This window comes from Ruditapes philippinarum, unplaced genomic scaffold, assembly GCF_026571515.1.
Source record: "Ruditapes philippinarum isolate M1 unplaced genomic scaffold, ASM2657151v2 ctg2115_1_1_1_1, whole genome shotgun sequence".
In the NCBI taxonomy this organism is placed as follows: domain Eukaryota; kingdom Metazoa; phylum Mollusca; class Bivalvia; order Venerida; family Veneridae; genus Ruditapes; species Ruditapes philippinarum.
The window spans coordinates 110,835-132,001 of NW_026857411.1; the positions used below are offsets into that span (position 1 = coordinate 110,835).

Consider the following 21,167-nt stretch of genomic DNA (forward strand, 5'->3'; position numbering starts at 1 on the left):
CATTTCAAAAACATAAGTATGGCCATTTTAAAATAGAGAAAATAGGAAGTTCAAAACAGCAAAATTGAAAATGTTGCAGGCTCACGATTTATTAGCTGGACGGTTATGTCAAGTGCAAACTACTGTTCACACCCCTAGCACAGGCTTTAGCAAAATTCAACATTTAAACATGAAAATAAATAATGTTGCCAATTCAAAATGTAGTCATGTTAAACCATACACAGCCATTCTGTCAGCAATATTCACAAAATCCAATTCAAATTTCTCATCTCTTTTCCCCCCCAAATACTTCACTGTCCACAAAGCTTTGTCTGACAATTTACATTAAGTATTTTATATCTCATTTTTGAGAAACATAGTTTGAAATTAAATTATAACATGTTATTGATATGATTTCTCAAGTTTTTCGAGCCTCCACAGACATGGTTCTTTGAGCACTTGGCCTTTATGACAATTTTTCTAGAATTTATGACTACTCGGAACTGCAACATGAAAAAATTGACTAGTGGATAGGGAATTAAACATGAAATAAATCAACATTGGTTTGGTCTTATAAAGATCCTGCAGCTATCTGATGTTTTAGAAGAGCAGTATATTTTGAAACAAACATTGAAATTTCACATGCCAACTCAACTCTTAATTTCCATAGTTTAAAATACTAAGCCCAATTATACTGATGAGCTTAAAATCCAAATTTCAATGAATGTTCATTAACAATATCTCAAAAAAATACATGTGTAAGACTTGTTAAAAGAGGTATGAAAGGCATGACTATGTTGAAATACATCTTCATCTACATTATCAACCAGCATTTTTTTTTTCTAATCAAGGTCATTATTAAAGGAATAGGAATGGATGGATTGATGTCTGTCTAATATAAATATTCATCATTTAAAAAGAGGAATCATGACAGTTTTCCTATTGACATCAAACCAATAAGAGAGAAATTCGTGTTTTAAGACACTATTTTTTACTTGAGAAATAAGTTCATGGGCGCCGCCATTTTGGCGTTATGTCATTCTCGCGAGACAGACGAGACCGAGATTGTGACGTGTTATACCCACTTCCGGTATAGGTGTACACGCTGGTACAACTGAAATATATCTTGATGAAGAACTTATTTATTTTATTGCGTACATTATATATTATTTATGAAAACATCATATGGAACTGAATTGCTTTAATTAATTAATTTAATTATTTTATTGAATACGCCGCGACATAAATTATCATTTGTCAAAACTGGTACCAACAGCAACAGGTTGCCCATTCCCCTACAATTACGCATATTCTCGGGTTTATCCAGCTCCCTAAATCTTTTTTCCACGTTATCTACTTACCAAGTTACTTTCCCGACAGATACGCATTACTACTACCGTAAATTTAATCCAATAAAACAAAAAATCATAAATCTACTTAATATTTCAAATGATTATTGGTAACTGAAAAAATGTGTTGCTATTTTATGACGTGCTGTAATTTACTACAGTGTGGAATCTAATTCCCCCTAAGGTCATTCAGTTCACTGATGAAGCGTAAAAAATAGATGTCTATTTCGTCATAAGAATATTTGACAAGGGTGATTAACCAATCAGGGCAACATTGTGCATGATCAAAAGGTCTGTCGGCACAGAGGCATACAAGGAGCAATAAAAATCGTCAGTACACAGTGTGACAGGAGCATTTGGTGCAAATAGAAAACAATTAAAATGGACAATGCGCAGTATTAGACATAAGTAGTAAGAACCAGCACTTGTGTGAATAAATTATGCAAATTAGATTTTTGAGCAGCCAATAAAAATGATTTGCCTGCAGTTAATATTAGGCTATGATAACGATGCGCAGCATCATACGTTGACAGACATGTTAACAATTTACTTTTCAAAAGAGTTGCTTATATTTTTGAAATGTGTACATCAATTATAACATATGTCCACACCTTTAAATTTGAAAGTCAGAATCAAACTGCAAAAATTTAATTATATGTACTATTAAGAACACGTTTTAGTGTCACGTGAGTCACGTACGACTAGCAAGGACACGCTGTATTGGCTAGCCGTACGGCACTTTTCAAAATTTTATGGAAGTCGCAAATGCATATGTTATTTATGACTTTAAGCGAGGATTTTAACCAAGAAACAACATTAATTGTCTTTGGATGTTAACTTTTTAGAGATTAATCGCCTTGATCGCTATATATATCGATCTTTGTCATCGCAAGATGTCGAGAAAAATAGCCTTTGCTTGCATTTACACCAATTGAAATAGTTTACAAAATTTTGATAATAATCCTTTTTTGTTTCATTAAGTTTAATTTTCGACACCTTTTATATGCAAAAAAAAACAACAAACACTGAAAATGATTGTTGTTAGGCTCTTGATAATTGCGACAATTACCGACAGTACTGTATAGAAGTTTGTCCATCAAGGAAAGTTTGCATGTTCCGTGAAAGGCATACTAAAATTCTATTGTCAGTCCCTGGATAGGTTTTAATTAAGGCTAATTAATTGATTGACTGTGCTTTTATGTTCGATATTTATCTACTGTTTTGAAAATTATATAATTATTTTTGCATTTCACCGGTTTTTTTTTGTTTTTTTTTTTTTCATTCAATGATCTTTTTATTTATTTATTCCATTCCGATCATTTTTTATTCAACCCATGTGCTTAAAATTAACAAAAATGATTTAATAATTCATACAAATAAAACAACAAATGATAAGCATGAAAATCAACAATTTTATAACGTTCGACATCCATATAATTTTGAAAAGTGCCGTACGGCTAGACAATACGTACAGTGCGTCCTGGCTAGTCGTTCGTGACTCACGTACGGCTAGAACTTTTGGCTAGCCGTACGTTTCTTTATTTATTATTATTATTTTTTTTTTTTTTTTTTTGATATTGTTACGTATTTTGAACCATAAAAAATCTCCTCTACACCTCCTGTGAAAATTAAATTGTCTGGTCAATACTTTATTATATTAATATTTCCTTACGATTCAACTAGATTTATCATGAATCTAAAGATGTGGGGAAATGACATCACGCGCACCTGTTTTTATACGGCCAATACACAAACATGGCCGCGCTTACTGATTTGTAGAAATCGGTGATTTAGCGATTTAAATTTTGTTATTATTCGTTTAATATTATTATTTTGCGGCAGAAAATTTGCAGACTTATTATTTATAGTATTCTTTTTCTGAAATCAAGTTTTTATTCCAACCTTGTCTTTCCCTTTAAATCCAAAATCTTTGAAGAAATTTATTAAACCCTATCAATGGTTAAAATACTGTTAAATATTAAATAACTCATTATGATAACAAATTCTAGAATTTCATTTTTCCAAATTACATAAAAAATAAAACATTTTCACCATCAGATAATAGTATTTTGGTTGCTTAGTGACACTATCAGAATCTCTCTCTCTCACTGTAAATGAGTATTTTGTCCAGCTAGATTGGTCAGGGAGTAGAGTACATTCAGTAAATGACCAGTGTGTTGATAGAGAGAGAGAGAGAGATGATCACAAGGTTGATACTGAACAGTTTCTCTACGAGATAATGAGCACTAATTACTCTCACATGACTTCTATGATCACCACCTAATCACCATTAAAAACCTTTCACCTCGTAATAACCAGATAATGTGCCGGTGAGGAAAAATCCACGCTGCTTACCACGTACCCCCCCCCCCCCCCCCACCTTCATTCACACCAATCCTCACGGCACAATTTTGTCAACTTGATGCAAAACTATATTATCTTCTGCTTCAGCCTGATATCTGTTAGTCCACATTGTCGCAAGCTGACAAATTATCAGTTACCTTGGTGGCACTATTCTTTTGTAGTTGCATTGGGACCATACATTCTTTGTTTCTGTTTAAACAAGTTAGGTGTTCATTATTCCGAAGTATTATTCCATTACTTTGGTACACTTTTCTAATTTGTTTGGTGTAAACAACTTTACTTACAGACAATATAGCCGGCAATGAACGGTAATGAACGAAGCTGCTATACCAAAATATATGGCTCATTATACGAAATGGAATATATATTACGTAAAGGAGAGTTTTATTAACACTATTAATTTAAAAACATATGTAGGTGTAAACAAATCATAAAGATCAAGAAAAAAGATAAACGAAAATAATATGTCTGTTTTCTTTAGATCCGAATCATGGCTTGATTAAATAACAAATCAGATTTTATTAACTCACATTCTAATCTGTCAAATTCTGCTGGATTTTAATCAAGCACACTTGCAGTTACATTATGGTAATCTACAGGTGGTTTCAGGGGGTGGTAAAATTTTCTGCTGAGTCATCATTTTTTGATATACATGTACTCATTCAACCCTTCAAGAACTAGCCATGTCAACAATAGATCAAATTACTTGCCCCTCACCGTTGTGGGTTCGAATCTTGACAGAGACTTTTAATTTTTAATGTGAGCAAGCTATCCAGCTACCTTAGGGAACATCGCATCACCTTAGTGCAATATCGTAAAATGCTTCTAAATTTAATAGCAGTTATTGCACTGAGGTGACGATCGATGGTTCTAATCAGGTGCCCGTTCAAGTCTGAAATAATGCAAGGAAGGGCAACTGAGGTATTCCGCCACCGTTTAAGCTGGAATTAAAACACCATAATGACCTTTACTTTGTTGGTGCAACAAATAACCCCCCCCCCCCAAAAAAAAAAACAACAACAACACATATTTATACTTTCAGCCTTTTTGATCGTTTATAGTTTTTATATTAATGTAACATATTTTTGATTATATCTTTGCAATGGGTCCACCTGACTTTCTAGGTTAACTTAAACCAGTATTACAATTATTATCAATTTCTCCTCAAGTAATTGACTACTAATCCCCTATGATTGAATCAGTGGTTGTAAAGAAGGTTTTAAATGTTTTTGGAAAGGTTTTACTGTACCATGAAGGAAGTTCAGGTTTTCTGTTAATCCTCTTTAATGCCCCATAGTATAAACTCTCTTTATTTTTCAAATCACCATGATTTAGTTTGTCAAAATATAGTTCAACAAATAACTGCATAAGTTTGTTATTTAAAACATCTGTTTCAAATGAGGAGTTTCAAAATGGGAGATAAAAAATGCTTGTACCGTTTTAAGAGCAAAAAGTGCACTGCAAGGGTAGAATTTGTTGCCACCAGAAGGCTAAGGGCCTACTACCTGAGATTGAAATCTCTTTTACTGCTTATAGAAATTGTTCAAACTACCTATAGATACTGAAATCCCTTTTCTTACCTATGGAAATTGTACCAATGTACCTTTTGATAATGAAATTCCCTTTTTACTACTTTTGGAAATTGTTCCAAATACCTATCTAGATTAATAATATCTGCCATTGGGCGGTAACGAGGCTTGCCGAGTTACCCCCCATGGGCGGGTGACCAAGGGACGGATATTCCGATCCGAACCACAAACATATGTCAGATATTTTTGCTTGCATATTCTACCATATTCCATTATATTTTTAATTCTTAGTCTTTATTTTCAATGAAAATTTATATCATAACAACCGTAACTACTTTCTTACAACAGCGTATGAATTACAGCTTCATTCATAACGGTAAAATGACATCATCCTAACCGTGCCATTGTACAGCACGCGACTCATCTCAGGAACCCCCCATGCCAGATGAAATTTCCGGCATGGGTAAAACTCACGGAAACGCCAGTCTGATATGCAAGAAACTGAAATCTCTTTTACTTCTTATGGAAATTGTGCCAACTACCTATAAATACTAAAATCCCTTTTACAACTCGTGAAAATTGTTCCAAATACAGGGCAAGAACAAATAATCAACTGATATATTTCAATATTCAAGAATTGTTTTATTGCTTGAATGATTCAGCATATTTCCATCTTAAAATTTAGAAATCATTTGAAGAAAATGTCAAGTCATCTTTGAGACAATAATGCAAGATTTACCATTTCAATTATTCAATTTACATGAATTGTCCTTGATTTATACAGGAAATAAGAATTTTCATATCTATAATCATTTTAAATTTTGTGTTTTATATTGCTCTCTTTTTGTTAGATAATTTAAAATATTCTGATCAAAATGCATGTTTTTGTGTAAGTTATGTTTTAAATAAATATTGACTTGCACTGGATTACTGTGTTCTATCATGTAGGAAATATTCCACTTTAGAATCATTTTGTTTTTTTAATCGCTTTTAAAACAATGAAAGTTAACCAACCTTTGATATTTCATCAAAGATTAAAGATCCAAATTATCAAATAAAGTAGGAGGCTTTAATGCAGGGCCAAAAATATATTTGAGGCATAAAATTAAAGAAGAAATTGAATCAATTATTTTGATAAAATTATCAACCGTTGATTTAGTTAGCGATCTGCCGTCACTTTATATTTGTTTGACAAAATAATTTTTTTTACCCATTCATACTACAATATTACATGTATTACTAAAAGTATGGAATAAGACTTTTTAAAGTATTTTTCTCTATGAACTTGTCCAGCATACATTTTCGAGATAACAAGATAAAAACTAGAAGAAAGTCAGTCAACAGTATAAAGCCAAGTCAGGCTACAAAGAAATGCATCTATATAATTGCGGCAAAGGCTAACCACTTTCTTTTCTATTTTTTTATTGTTAATTTCTTTTCTTGTTGTTTTTTCTTTTTAATGAAATTTATGCCAAATTTACTTTTGGCCTTACTGTAATCTAGTAATTTAAAATCATTGTAGTTAACCTATTATCAAACATGCACATATCAACTAGATTTACAACAAAAGCTTTAAAAGATATCCGAGATAACTGTGAGATAACTTTGAGAGAACTGTATGTAACACTTTCTTGACAATTCAATTGGTGAATTCAAAGAAAATTATTTGGCACAAGCATCAAATTCATGCTTTGGTATGATAATAAAGATAAAATTGGATTGACATTCACAGGCCTATAAAGGGATTGGAACATTCAAAAAAAGTAATTTTACATAATTTATAAATTGTTTATTTTGAACAAAATCTTAATATTAAATTAATTATTAAGGCAATGGTTACTTTTGTTCCATGGTATCTTCCTACAACACTAGGTCTCAGCCAACATCATGTATTGAAATATACCAGTATATACGTACAGTATATTTACTGGTATACAGGGAAAGTGCTGCAGTACTACAAACTTGAATTTTAGAGACCACTTGAAGACATCTCAAATGTGGTCTCCTAGAAAAAAAAAACATGATGTGGCATAGGTATACATTCATACATTTCTTAAAATATAATTTTGTTGTCTCAAGTTTGTACTTTTTTTTGAAGATTAAGTTTACAGGAGCCACTTTCAAATGTCTTGGAAAAAAAGGAAAACAGATTGTTTGGAAAAAGAGAAGATAAATTTCTCAAAATATTCTTCAGAAATCATCACATTGGATCATAGCACCAATCTGATCTAGAGCTTCAAATGTCATGTACCTTAAAAATGTTTACTGAAAATGTCCGATTTCCAATGGAACAGTGTACCTTAAGCTATATAACCTTTTGTTTTAACTTTTGTTTTTAATTACGATTCTCTATAGACTCGTGTCAAAACAAGAAAGAACACAAGTATCAAAAATAAGAACATTTTCTCCCTGCCTGTCCAAACATTTTTAGTTAATTACCCATCAAGTTTTGTCTTAAATTTGAAACTAGACTGGTACAGTAATTACTGAGATGTTTTATTTTGACAGTCTGTAATCCTATTCTTGTTTCTTTAACATTTCTTGACTGGTTCTCAACCAATTTACACCTCCATGCTGAAAAGCTGCCCTGGACTGGTGTCAAGAAACAAATGCTAAAAGTTCAGGTATCAGAACCAGTCAAAATTTGACAAGCAATTAGTTTAACAGAAAAACTGTTACAGAAGATAAGAATTAACATAACTTGAATGTAAAAAAAACAAAACTTAACTAGAATGTAAAAATACAACATTTTTCCCATTTCCCATCAACCCACGATGTCAGAATCATTCACTGCATACCAAAAATGGGCATGACAAATTTGGCACTAAATTTAATATTTCAATACAGATGTTTTCTACAGTTCATAATATTATGTGCAAAGCATTGGTCTAATGGCAGGACAATGTGCTTAAAAATTGAAAGGTCCTTTAGATTTGTATCTTAACCAGAACATTGTTTAGAATTGCTTTCAGCAAGTTATTTTACTATTTTAATACACTTGTTACTATATATAGTAACAAAATTGCCTATGATTTCAACTGATTATGAGTGTCACGTGACCTATTATGAGTTTGCGGCCCGGGGCCGAGAACTAGTTATCAGCCCGCAGAACATGTGCACGTTCACAAACTGAAACAATGACGTCATATTTTACGTCATCAAACAGTTAACTGTAAAAGTGAAAGTAGGTTGTCAGCACGAATCGCTTTATTTTAATTGTGAGAGCTTAAGCGTATTTAGATCTAGTACAAACACATTTTTGTTACTATTGAAATTTGAAGAAATAATACGACAAATTCATTCCGAAAAAAGAATGAAAATAAAACTTGCTTCTAGATTCTACTGCTTTGAACACACAAACAGTAGACTCTAAACATCTCTGTACAGAACAGTAGAAGAGTACTGTAGACAAGAATTTCAACGAAAGAACTTCACAGTATTTGTTGTTTTTTTCTTTTTAAAAAAAATGCTTCTATTAGATCTACCAAGTGTATTAAAGACATTAATACACGTCAGAGTAGGGCCGGAAGGTGATAATCGGCCCTGAATGAATAATGGCACTCGGGTCCATTATTCATTTTGCGGGCCGATTATCACCTTCCGGCCCTCTCCTGCCGTGTATTAACCTCTTATTACATCGCTTTTTCCAGGTGAAAAAAAGTTTGCACCTTTGAATATTAATTTGTAGTAAGCTCTCAAGTAAGTCAAATAGGAAAAAAACATCATTGGAAAAATTTATTTACATATACATTTTAGTCAATTTCTCATTCGGTGTTAATATTAGAAGACAATAAAGGGTATAATTACCTATGAAGGGTTCCTTTGACATAGGTAAGACCACAGTTAATATGAAAGGATATAAAATAATCTTCATTTCCATTTCTGTAATTATTTACTTACCCAATTACTTCCATCAGATATTGAAAATCAGAAAATTACTTTTTGTTTGATATAAAAATGTCACTTCTTACTCTCCAACGCTACGATGATTCAATTCTATATATCGTATATGGGATATTTTATTCCCTTTACTGAGAGTTTTCATAACGATGAGAAAAGAAAGTAATTCACATCATATAGGATTCTGGTTCTAAGACAATTATCTCCTTCTAGGTCCCATTGCCTCGATATAATTTTACATTTATTATTCCAATATTAAGCAATTATCACACAAAATGTAACTTTGATTAGATAAAACCAGAAACTTACGGAATTGCCTTTTTTGTCCTTCTTCTGTACCAATTTCGCTGCACTAATAAATAGTTACTATGAGATGTGATATAAATGTATCGAATAATCTGATTGGTTGATTAGGAAACATTTTGAATGTGACAAGCTTATATTGACCAATCATTGCCTTAGGGCTTAGAAAACTAAATTACAAATATCACAGTGTTAATTAATTGACCGACTGCTGTTAAAATTTATACTGATGTAGATTTAGATCTTAAGATATCAATGTTTAATTGATATGTTTGTGCAATTTATTGTGAAAATTACAGGGAAAACAGTGTTTACTTTTAAATTGACTAGATGTACCATGAAATTAAATTTGTTTCAAGGATATATTTGTCTCTGCATCCAAGATAACAATGTTTTATGTTCAAACACCTTCACAGATGTTTCACTTCCAAACAAATGTAACTGCAAGGTTCTCATTCTGCCTGAGGTAAAAATAAGCATTCTTTAGATGTTGGTAGAATTAAAAGGTTAAAACATTACTTTTTTTTCAAAAGACAGAAGTTACAATTGCAAAACCAAAATGAACCATACAGTTTACAAATCAAACTGAATCAAAGTCAAATAATCTCAACAGTTGAAATGATGTATTCATTCTAGGAACAAGAATTTTCTGATGCTATAAGTATTAGAGCAAGGCCAACAAACAGTCCTGTCCTCTGTACTGTTTGATCCATGCTACTCTATTTACTCCATCTCCATACTGCTCTACTTACTCCATACTGCTTTATTGACTCTATATTCACTCTATGCTGTGTATTTACTAAATGCTCTCTATTAACTCTATGTTATCGCTACTCACTCTATGCTCTCTATTCACCCTATGCTCTCTTTTCACTCCATGCTCTCTATTAACTCCATGCTCTCTATTCACCCTATGCTCTTTATTAACTCCATGCTCTCTATTCACCCTATGCTCTTTATTAACTCCATGCTCTCTATTCACCCTATGCTCTCTATTAACTCCATGCTCTCTATTCACTTTATTATCTCTATTAACTCTATGCTCTTAGAGTATTCTTATACAAAAATACCAGATTCAAATCGGGACAAATTCAATATTATAAATTAAGCCAGGCAAATGTTAAGTTTAATTTTCTGTACAAAAAGGTAATAAAAAAATGAAATTGAATGTTCATTTTATCAACAGTACTTTATTATGCAATTTGCCTCGTTAAATCTCAGAATTAAACCATTTTAAAATGTGTTCTTTAATTTTCCGCATCAATTAATATAGAGATAACACAGAGAAATGTCTGTTTTATTTCAGATGCATGAAAGATGTCATTTCTAATAAAAATCAATTGAAATATCAGGATGACATTCATATTCAATTATGAAACATGTATTCTTATAAACTAGACATGATAACATAGGAATGGCATAGAAAAAATGGTAAAAAAAATAAGAAACCAAGAAAAACAACTGTGTAAATTTTGTCAAACTATATAACAGGGTTCTTTGGGAAATAATTAAAATTCCTGCTATATTAAAATCACAACAAACATGATTTTAAGTATACCTATTTAACCAAAATTTGAAACAAGTTCTTATGTCCATATGACTTCCTATACAAAGTTATTTTTTTCATTTGTATAAAGCTATATATATCTGCTGCCTGTAATTTCGAAATTTGAAAAAGACTATGCCTCCAAAACAACTGTAACAAATGAAAGGAATATTCTTGTTAATTTCCTTAAGAGCAAATGGCCAACACATTCAGGAAGTCATTGCTTATTTGTTACAATTCTGCTTATAAAATTACTAGCAACATAATATTTTGTTCCGGTTCATTTTATTCTGTTTTCATACAATATTCATAGTTAAGTAACGTAGACATTTTATGTTACATTTCTCTTTGGAATCAAGCATAAGATTATATAATGAACATAATTTTACTGGTTAAAAATTTTTATAAAAAAATTTCATTGGAGACAGTTTTATACCCGACCACATTTAGAATTTATACCCGACCACATTTAGAAAGAAAAGCTAATTATGTGTAGAATGTACATTTATCTCTTACTACCAGCATCATCGGTTAAAAAATTAATTTTTTTTAAACTGTGACCCAGACATTTTCTTCTAAGGACTTTTTAAAAAATTTAAAAAAAAGACTGGAAATAGAAAATTCAACTCTCTTGAGAGTCTGCAAATTTCAAAATAATTGAATTTAAATCTAATTAAAATATTAGCATGATTAAAGAGAGAGAACGTTAGACAACCTCGGCAACAACCACGGCAACGTAGACCACTAACTGCATTAAAATCTATAGCTTATGACAGATCATAATTTAGAAACGGGAAATAATACGTCACACCTATCAGACTAGTTTTTATCTGACATGGATGAGGGGGCTGAAGTTAGTATATTAGAAGAAAATTTTAGAAAAATTGGCACTAAAATTAGCAGAAAGCTTTTAGAGCAAGGGTTGTCGCTCCATGTTTCCAACTTAGAAGTTTGAAATGTATATCTTAATCAAGTTTATCATATATAAAATGTGTTTTTATCTGAAATTTATCTCAGACAGAAAATTAGAGAGTTAATCATGGCATATAACTGTGCAAAATTTAATTTTAAGGATTATTTGCTAAGTAACTATGGCGTGAATTATTGGTCTCAATTAAATGCCAGTAATTACATGTAGAAGCTTGCCATGGTCTTCAAGTAAAGGACCGTATCACAGGAAAGAATGAAACAAACTTAGCCAAACTGTTCCCAGCGAACCAAACCGTTCTCAGCACAGCCAAACCATGTGCAGCACAGCCAAACTGAGCGGAGCAAAGCCGAAACCAAAAAGAGCAATACAAAAGAAGTACAGTCGACTCTCGTTATCTCGAAGTCATTGGGACCATCCAAAAAATATCGAGATAACGAAATGTCGAGATAAACATATTAGGGTTAGAACAAGGCGAAACTGATTTTTACATATGACATGTGCATACCTTATGTCAAATCAACTATAGTATCCCAATGTCTTGTTTTCATAGGCCTAGTCAATATTTAACAAAGTAACATAAGCGGATGTTTATCAGCGGAAATACGGGTGTCTGTGTTAAAAACACATAGTGAGGTTTACTCAATAATACACCAATATAGTGAATAGGATATCGGATATGGTTGACCCGGATATCTTCCCGGGTTATTTATCGGGTCTTTCTCGAGATTGTTCCAACGCTGATTGATTTGATGGTGATGTTGTGAAACAATATTGCAACGATAGCGTTTCTATACTTTCACTTTTTCATTTACATGTAAAGTCATAATGAATTGATACAGTTTTCGAATATTTAAAAAGAATGTAAAATTCACTCATTTTGGACATAACTCAATCAACACGCTAAATAGATTAACTTTTATAAAAAACAGCTAAACTTGTTACAAACATAATCGTCATTATGACGCTCGCTATTAATTGGGCAATTATTGTCTAGATTGCGTTTTTCACACGTCTGAAAGGAACAGACGAAGTCGAGATAAACAAAGGATAATAGTGTGAAAATAACTGTTGGGGCTGAAATTTTACATCGAGATACTGAAAATATCGAAATAAAAATATCGAGATAAACAAATATTTCCAATATAGATAAAGAAGGAAGAAAATCGGGACTTTCAAAATTTCATCGAGATAATGAAATATCGAGAAAAGCGATGTCGAGATAACGATAGTTGACTGTACATAGAGCAAAACAATTTCAAGTACTGCATGGCAGTGTTAGTACAGCATAGCAAAACTCAGAGCAGAGTAATGCCAAATTGTACAGTACATGCCATGTAGCCAAGATTTTTTATATCCTTATATCCATTCAAATATCATGCAGCATATGGCGTCCTTAGTGAGATGCATTCTGCATCAATTTTTCTTGATTTTTATCTCTTCTTTTTTTTCCTCTTCACAAACTTGCTAAAAATACTGAATGTAAAAGAACAATGGTGTCCAGCGTTAGTGTTGGCAAAACACAATGGTCAATTTCCGACAGAAGTTTATCAATAATGTCTCTGACAGATATAGTCACTTAATAAAAGAACATTTGGAACAATAACACTGCCTCCTTTATACTGTAAACTCTGCTCTTTTTGCATGAGTTTTTTTTTTTACATTCCATCTATTTATTACCATATTAATTATATAAGTTTTGTGTCTTCGAGAAAATAGCACAACTTTCTTATTTACCACATTAATGACTCTAATAATGCCTGTAATAATTGATATTTTAAGAAAAAATTTAAAAGGAGTTACTGTAAAGGGATACAATATTCTACTTTCAGTCACAGCCATTTTAACATCCATCGTTAATACAATTACTACTAAAATATGTACCCCGTAAAAATACTTGGGTTTACGTGCAATGTGATTTTTTGGCAAGATTAAAGATATTAAAAACCCTATCTGATTATTAATAGACCGATAAAACGATACAATTTTATTGTACCCTCTATTTTCATGTCAAATTAAGTCGAAAATCTGCGAATAAAGTGACATTCAACATGATTCATAAATGGTCGAAGTCTTTTTATTATGATAATCCAAGAACCCTATAAAAACTTGTAATGTGCATTTTATGTATTTTCGGTCAATTTGATACATGTTATTAAGAATGTAAAAAGATGAAATAAAGTGAAAAGGTAAATTATAAACTGCAGTACTGAACTATAACTTTTCCATCTCTGACTCTTTATTAAACTTTACGGTGCATTATTGATATTTTATATATTTATTTGCTGAAATTTTTGTCATAAAGATTTGACAGCATATAATTATGAAAGAAGAAAGTCATGAGCGGCGGCTGTGGAGAAGTGGTTAGCAAACTGGACTGGAAATCAAGAGACCCCTGGTTCGAGTCTGGAATGCAGCATGTCGATTTTTCATGTGATCTTTCTGTGTATAATTTTCACTCACAACTTTCTTTAGTTTTAGTTTATTAATTACTAAGATATCATCTATCCTGCCTTGATCAAATTACACCTGCACAATTCATTATATTACATAGTCAGTTCATCATGTATGATTGAATTTCTTAATGTTGGCAGGCCAGAAATGTGAAAGAAGCCAAGTTATCCATAACATATTACAAAGAAAACTCCTGAAATTACAATCAAAATTTTTTTCCCCCTTGCTATTACACTGATTTTAACACATTTTTGATCAAATCTCAGCAGTTAATCCACCTAACAGGCTTTTCTGGTTAATTTAAGCCTGTAATTATCAAATTCTCCACAAGTGACCAACAACTTATCAGCCATCATCATTTCAAAATCAGCTGTGAGAGACACATGACCATCAGAGACCAACTGTCACAAAGAAATTATGCCTTGCTCCAAGGATTGAACCAGTGTGCACACTAGGTTTTTATCCTCACATATATTTGCAACAAAAATTGAATGTAATGTGATCCTATGAATTTTTCATTATATTTATGACATGACTGTATATAATTATGACCCCTTATTACATAGATATTATAATTTGAAATTCTAAAAACATCTTTGAAAAAGATATTCAATACAATGACCTTGAGTTGATTACATTTGTCACTTTTAAACAAATTTGCTACAAAAAATACTCTGTTTTGCCTGATTCCGCCTCATTTCAAATCTGATATCCCATAATTCCAGTTTTGATTGACAGGTTCATCTGTGTGATACCCACATTATGCCTCATTTTTTATGTATATTTTTAACCACAATGCAATTTCAGAAGTTACTGATACTGTGTTATAATGACAGGGAGTTTGAACGCTTTATGACGAAATGAACACAAGGTTCACCAACACCGTCATAAAAAGTAATTTAAATCCCAAGTTTTATTACATAAATACAGGTCTTCTGCTTCAAATCTGAATAAATTAAGGGCAATTAAGAGAAAATAAAGGACCTAATGAATAAAAATGGCCCCAAAGAATCAAAACCAATTTTATGGGAGAAAGAACGCTGATCTTTGACACTGGCAGTAAAAAAACAGACAACATGATATCAAATAGTATGCAAATAACTATTTTATTAGTCCTATTTCACTTGATCATTTTCATTTGACTGTCATTGAATACAAATGTGAAACTTTCATATGTTTTTATCACATTATGTTTATGTGGTTTGTAAAGATAATATTTCATACAGTTTTACACATTTTTTTGGTTCACATCATGATAATCCCAGCCTTAAAATGGTGCTGCGGTGATGATAGTCATATGACCTTTGCACAAACAGAGTATAGGTCATATAGCGACCTTCCAGCTTTACTTGTGGAGAAGACCACAAATGCCCTTCATGCATGATTTCGAGCACTAAAAGGCACTTGAGTAGAACTGACGTTCCATGAGCTGGCCGGATAACTTCCTCACATGAAAGAATTTTAAAGTCCCTGTAGGGATTCGAACCCACAGCTGTGAGATGCATGTGATGTGAAGTCAATGACCGTAACCACTTGGTCACAGTCCCCCCTCATATGATCTAAATGCCAAAATATCCTATATTTGGGGCACAATAGCTTGAAAGTTCATTTACTTTACAGTGATCTAACATATATTTATTTTCAATGTCAAAATCAAACAAGAGGGCCATGATGGCCCTGATGTCGCTCACCTGTATATAGGCCCCCCACCCCCGGGCCAATTTTTACCCAAGGGCTTTTATTTGTTTATTTGAACAGACTTGGTAGACACCCATAAGAAGATGTTTCATGCTAAACATCTAAGTTCTAGCTCATTGGCATTTTTAAAAGAAGATTTTTAAAGTTTTTACTATACACATATAAGGAAAATCAATGACACCCCCCCTCCCGGGCGGGGCCAGTTTTGACCCCAGGGCTTTTATTTGAACATACTTGGTAGACAATGTCACCCCTGGGGCAGGGCCAGTTTTGACCCCCGGGCGTTTATTTTAACAAACTTTGTAGATATTTACTTAAAGATGTTTCATGCTTAATATCTAAACTCTAGCTATTTGGGTTTTTCCAAAGAAGATTTTTAAATTTTTGCTATACACATATAAGGAAAATCAATGACACCCCCCCCCCCGGGCGGGGCCAGTTTTGACCCCAGTTTTGACCCCAGGGCTTTTATTTGAACATACTTGGTAGACACCCATTAGAACATGTTTCATGCTAAATATCTTAGCTCTAGCTCTTTGAGTTCTTTAAAAGAAGATTTTTTAAGTTTTTACTATATGCATATAGGGAAAATCAATGACCCCCTGGGGCGGGGCCAATTTTGACCCCAGAGCTATTATTTGAACAAACTTGGTAGACATTCATTAGAAGATGTTTCATGCTAAATATCTTAGCTCTAGCTCTTTGGGTTCTTTAAAAGAAGATTTTTTAAGTTTTTACTATAAATGCATATAGGGGAAATCTATGACCCCCCTGGGGCAGGGTCTATTTTGACCCCAGGGCTTTTATTTGAACAAATTTGGTAGACATTCACTAGAAGATGTTTCATGCCAAATATCTAAGCTCTAGCTCTTATGGTTCTTTAAAAGAAGATTTTTTAAGTTTTTACCATATGCATATAGGGAAAATCAATGACCCCCGGGGCGGGGCCAATTTTGACCCCAGGGCTTTAATTTGAACAAACTTGGTAGACACTCACTAGAAGATGTTTCATGCTTAATATCTTAGCTCTAGCTCTTACGGTTCTTTAAAAGAAGATTTTTTAAGTTTTTACTATATGCATATAGGGAAAATCAATGACCCCCAGGGGCGGGGCCAATTTTGACCCCAGGGCTTTTATTTGAACAAACTTGGTAGACACTCACTAGAAGATGTTTCATGCCAAATATCTAAGCTCTAGCTCTTATGTTTTTTTAAAAGAAGATATTTAAAGTTTTTTCTTTTGGTTGCCATGGCAACCAGAGTTCTGCATGGAATTAAATTCTTTGAACAATTTTTAAAGGTGACCACCAAAGGAACATTCCTGTGAAGTTTGGATGAAATTGGCTCAGTGGTTTATGAGGAGATGTCATTTAAAGCAAAAGTTTACGGACGGACGGACGGACGGACGGACGCCGGACGAAAAGCGATCACAAAAGCTCAACCTGTCACTTTGTGACAGGTGAGCTAAAAAGACAATATGGAATTCTTGTAAAAGAAAAGAATTGCCATGTAAATTCTATGGTAGACATACAAAATAATTTTTTCATCTGGGCGTATTTTACAGTTATCTTTTTTTACATCACCATCTTAACAATTATAACCTCTTTTTCACATGTACCGATAATTAGAGATAATCGGGCGCAAAATGTCAAAAAACTGATACCTATCATTATATGATAGTAAATCAAATCTTGATATATATAATATATATATCATCATAATTACAATATATATAGGCATGATGATTCTGCAAGTTTTATTGTATCCGAGTTTTATACAATAGTTTTATCTATTAGTTTTATATAAAAAATTCTTATTATGCAAAATTTATATGCACATGTACCTATTTCTCTTAAAACAAACATGCCTCTGACCTCTAGGTTCATGCAAATTTGGAAAATGTTGGTACATTTTGAGTGCCAACCTGCCATACCATGATTCCTGCTCATAGACTTTATAAAACAAGAAACTGTAATATGGTTTCTGTATAAAAACTGAAGTGTTTTTTGACTTTAAAAAATGTGGTTACATCATCGGCTTTCCGAATTATTACTAATGAAAGCACACATCATTCTTCTATTATTATAGAGTATGAGACTTGTAATCTCGACATTGTTGCTGTGTTTCCTAGGCTGGCCAACTAAGAATTATTATATCAGTCTTTCGGATCAGACTTTAAATCGAGGTCCCGTGTATGAGTGCTGAAACACTTAGCACGTTAAAGAACCAAGAGAAGCTTCTGGAACTGGGGCATCTTTCTGTATCTTGCACTATATAATCCTCCGAATTTTAAAATGACTAATACTCTTCTGGAGGGATTCCCCAATATTGACAACTAGTGGCAGTATAAATAAACTCAAACACCCTATGACAACTGTGTAGGGTTTCAGTTCCTTAATAGTCCAGTTGTTTGGAGTGCTATGTTTATTTGCCAGTGATCCAGTGATCTGACTTTGAATTAGGGAGTTTTTCTGATACACTTAAAACTTTCAATGTTCGTAACTATTAAGCGGAGAAAAATGTTGGTGATTGTATAGATAAAGTAATTTAAGTAAGCCTTAGGGCACTTGCTTTCCTGACAAAAAAATTGCCTTTTATAATTTGTCAATTTATGTATGCAACAATAGCCATGAATATAAAAATAGAATGAATTTACTCAATAGAAGACTGTAAGGTGTGTATAGATGTAAAATATATCAGTCTAAAGTTATCAGCATGATGTTTATTGGTTAAAATTTTGTAACTAATATATAATATATAATATCTGTCATGGTTCAGAACTGTTCACTATTTAGGGGTGAAGATGTGCAAGTGGCTGGATAACTCAGTTGGAAGAGCTGCGGAACGGTCTTCGGAGGGTTCGAGTCCTGGTCAGGTTGCACATTTTTCTCACCCTGCGACATATCTTATACCATTTGTCGGCTCCACACCAGTGTTTCAAATGGTTCATGAGGCTAAGTTGGTGGCTATTTGAGGAAGAATAGCTTACAACTGTGTTAGACAGGAAAATTTTAAATACTTAATGAATGTTAACTAATACTACACACCAGGATATTATATCTAAAATACTTGAGTCCTAAACCAAACTGAAGGAGAAAAAAGAAGAAAATTCCATTTAATCTAATGCAGATATGACATATTTCTAGAATAAAATCAACCAATTATCACATTTTTTACTTTAAGTTATGTTAAAAACCACTGCCTGGCTTCACCAAATAGAGTTATGAAATGTACGAATTGAATGTTCAAGACCTTGCATGCACATATGATAAAGAAAAATTATTTCTGACAGAATATTTATCATTGATTTAAATCAATTGTTATATGTCTGCTGGTGAGGACTCCGTGTGAAACAATGTCCTGTGGGTATTATGTGCAGACGTGTCCATCTACAGTCCACTGATGTCCACGGTCTGGCAGGTGTGAATATTATATTGTCTGATGAATCTAAATCATTTCTTACATGCTATGTTAGTTTTTTTTCTATCGGTTTATGTAATGTTGCATTCCAGTTGCCTGTAACTGTGGCTAGCTGTTGTTTTTATTGTGGCAGTATTACATTGATAATTGTTTTTATTTCATAACACCACAATTTCTACTTCAAAACACCACTATTTCAACTTTATAACATAATTGTTTCTACTTCTTTACACCAATGTTTCTACTTCATGACACCACTATTTCTACTTCATAACATCATTGTTTCTACTTCATAACATCAATGTTTCTACTTGACACCACTATTTCTACTTCATAACATTATTGTCTCTACTTCACAACATCACTGTTTCTACTTCACACCAGCACTTTTACTACTTCATAACAGCATAGCTTCTACTTCATTGTCTTTACTTCATAATTATCTTCCTTATATATATTTCTCATACTAGAAACTTCATTATTAATTTTATGCTCTATTAAATGAGTATATTTCTATATAATGATTTAATTATTTCTACTTTATAACTCAAAATGACAAAACAAATGAAAAAATAACCGAAATTTTCAACATCTTTAGTTTACGATGACAATTCATACATTATATCAATGTTAGATTATAATCATTATCCACTGCCAACATCATAAAATACTATTTGCAAATTCCTATAACCCTGCCCCCCCCCCCCCCCCCCCCCCCGCCCCCAATTTAGAAGATTACGTTGACACAGCAGTTTAATGGCACCGTGGAGACGCGCATGCACTCTGGCAGTCTCCCAGCAGATCTGGTCTAATCCTTTGATTTTAAACCCATGGTTCCACAATTTATGCAATAAAACATTATATTAATAAAAGTTTCGCAATTTCTCCTCAAGGCATGCATTAATATGAACAAAAAATCGTTCTCCATATTTTTTTCTTTTGAATTGTCAAATACATTCAATGATATTATCAGTAAAATGGTTTTACTTTCACCCTGCTTCAATATTTTTATATCATTATAGAATTTGTTTGCTTCTAAAATGTTGAAGGTATTTAAGAAAATGGTATTACTTGAATTACTTATCTTAAAATCTTGGTTCATTTTTCTCAACTTTGATTTTTTGAAAAGTTTTGGCTCATACAGCTTTAAAACAATATTTTTCTATTGATTAAAGTTTAATTATAATTTATTAAATATCTTTAAATTTCAACAAAATTTAATGGAATGTTTCACAAATACTACATTATCATATATTAAAAAGATTTTTGGCAAAACATAATTTTATGAAGAAAACAAGAGATCAAAATCTATACTTGATGACACTAATCAATTTGGCAGAGTGAAAACTTTTTCTAAAAGCATTGTCAAACATAGTTTAAAAATGACATGGTGTAATATTTATATGTGTGGGATTTTCTTACAAAATTTAATGAAATATCACATACTGTTATATTGTATATTTAATGCTTTATAACAACCTGATAATATCTGTCTGTAAAGTCAATGAAAATTTGCTATAATGCTCATTTAATGTCTTATTTATCCAATAAAACCTTTCTTATCAACATAAGAAAATGTCTCCAGGAAGAGCAAGAGAGTCTCCCGTCACATTTTCTGTACAAAACCTATCAAGTACAGGAGAATATATTTTGTATGTAAAAAATGCACAGCAAAATATCCAAAGTAACACAAACAC

At 32.3% G+C, this 21,167-nt stretch overlaps 1 protein-coding gene across 2 annotated transcripts in view; it reads right to left on the reverse strand.

Moving 5' to 3' along the window:
- Window positions 1–21,167, reverse strand: part of LOC132749646 (protocadherin gamma-A11-like) — a 122,291-nt gene that overhangs the window by 54,337 nt on the left and 46,787 nt on the right. The gene's annotated exons all lie outside the window — the stretch shown is intronic.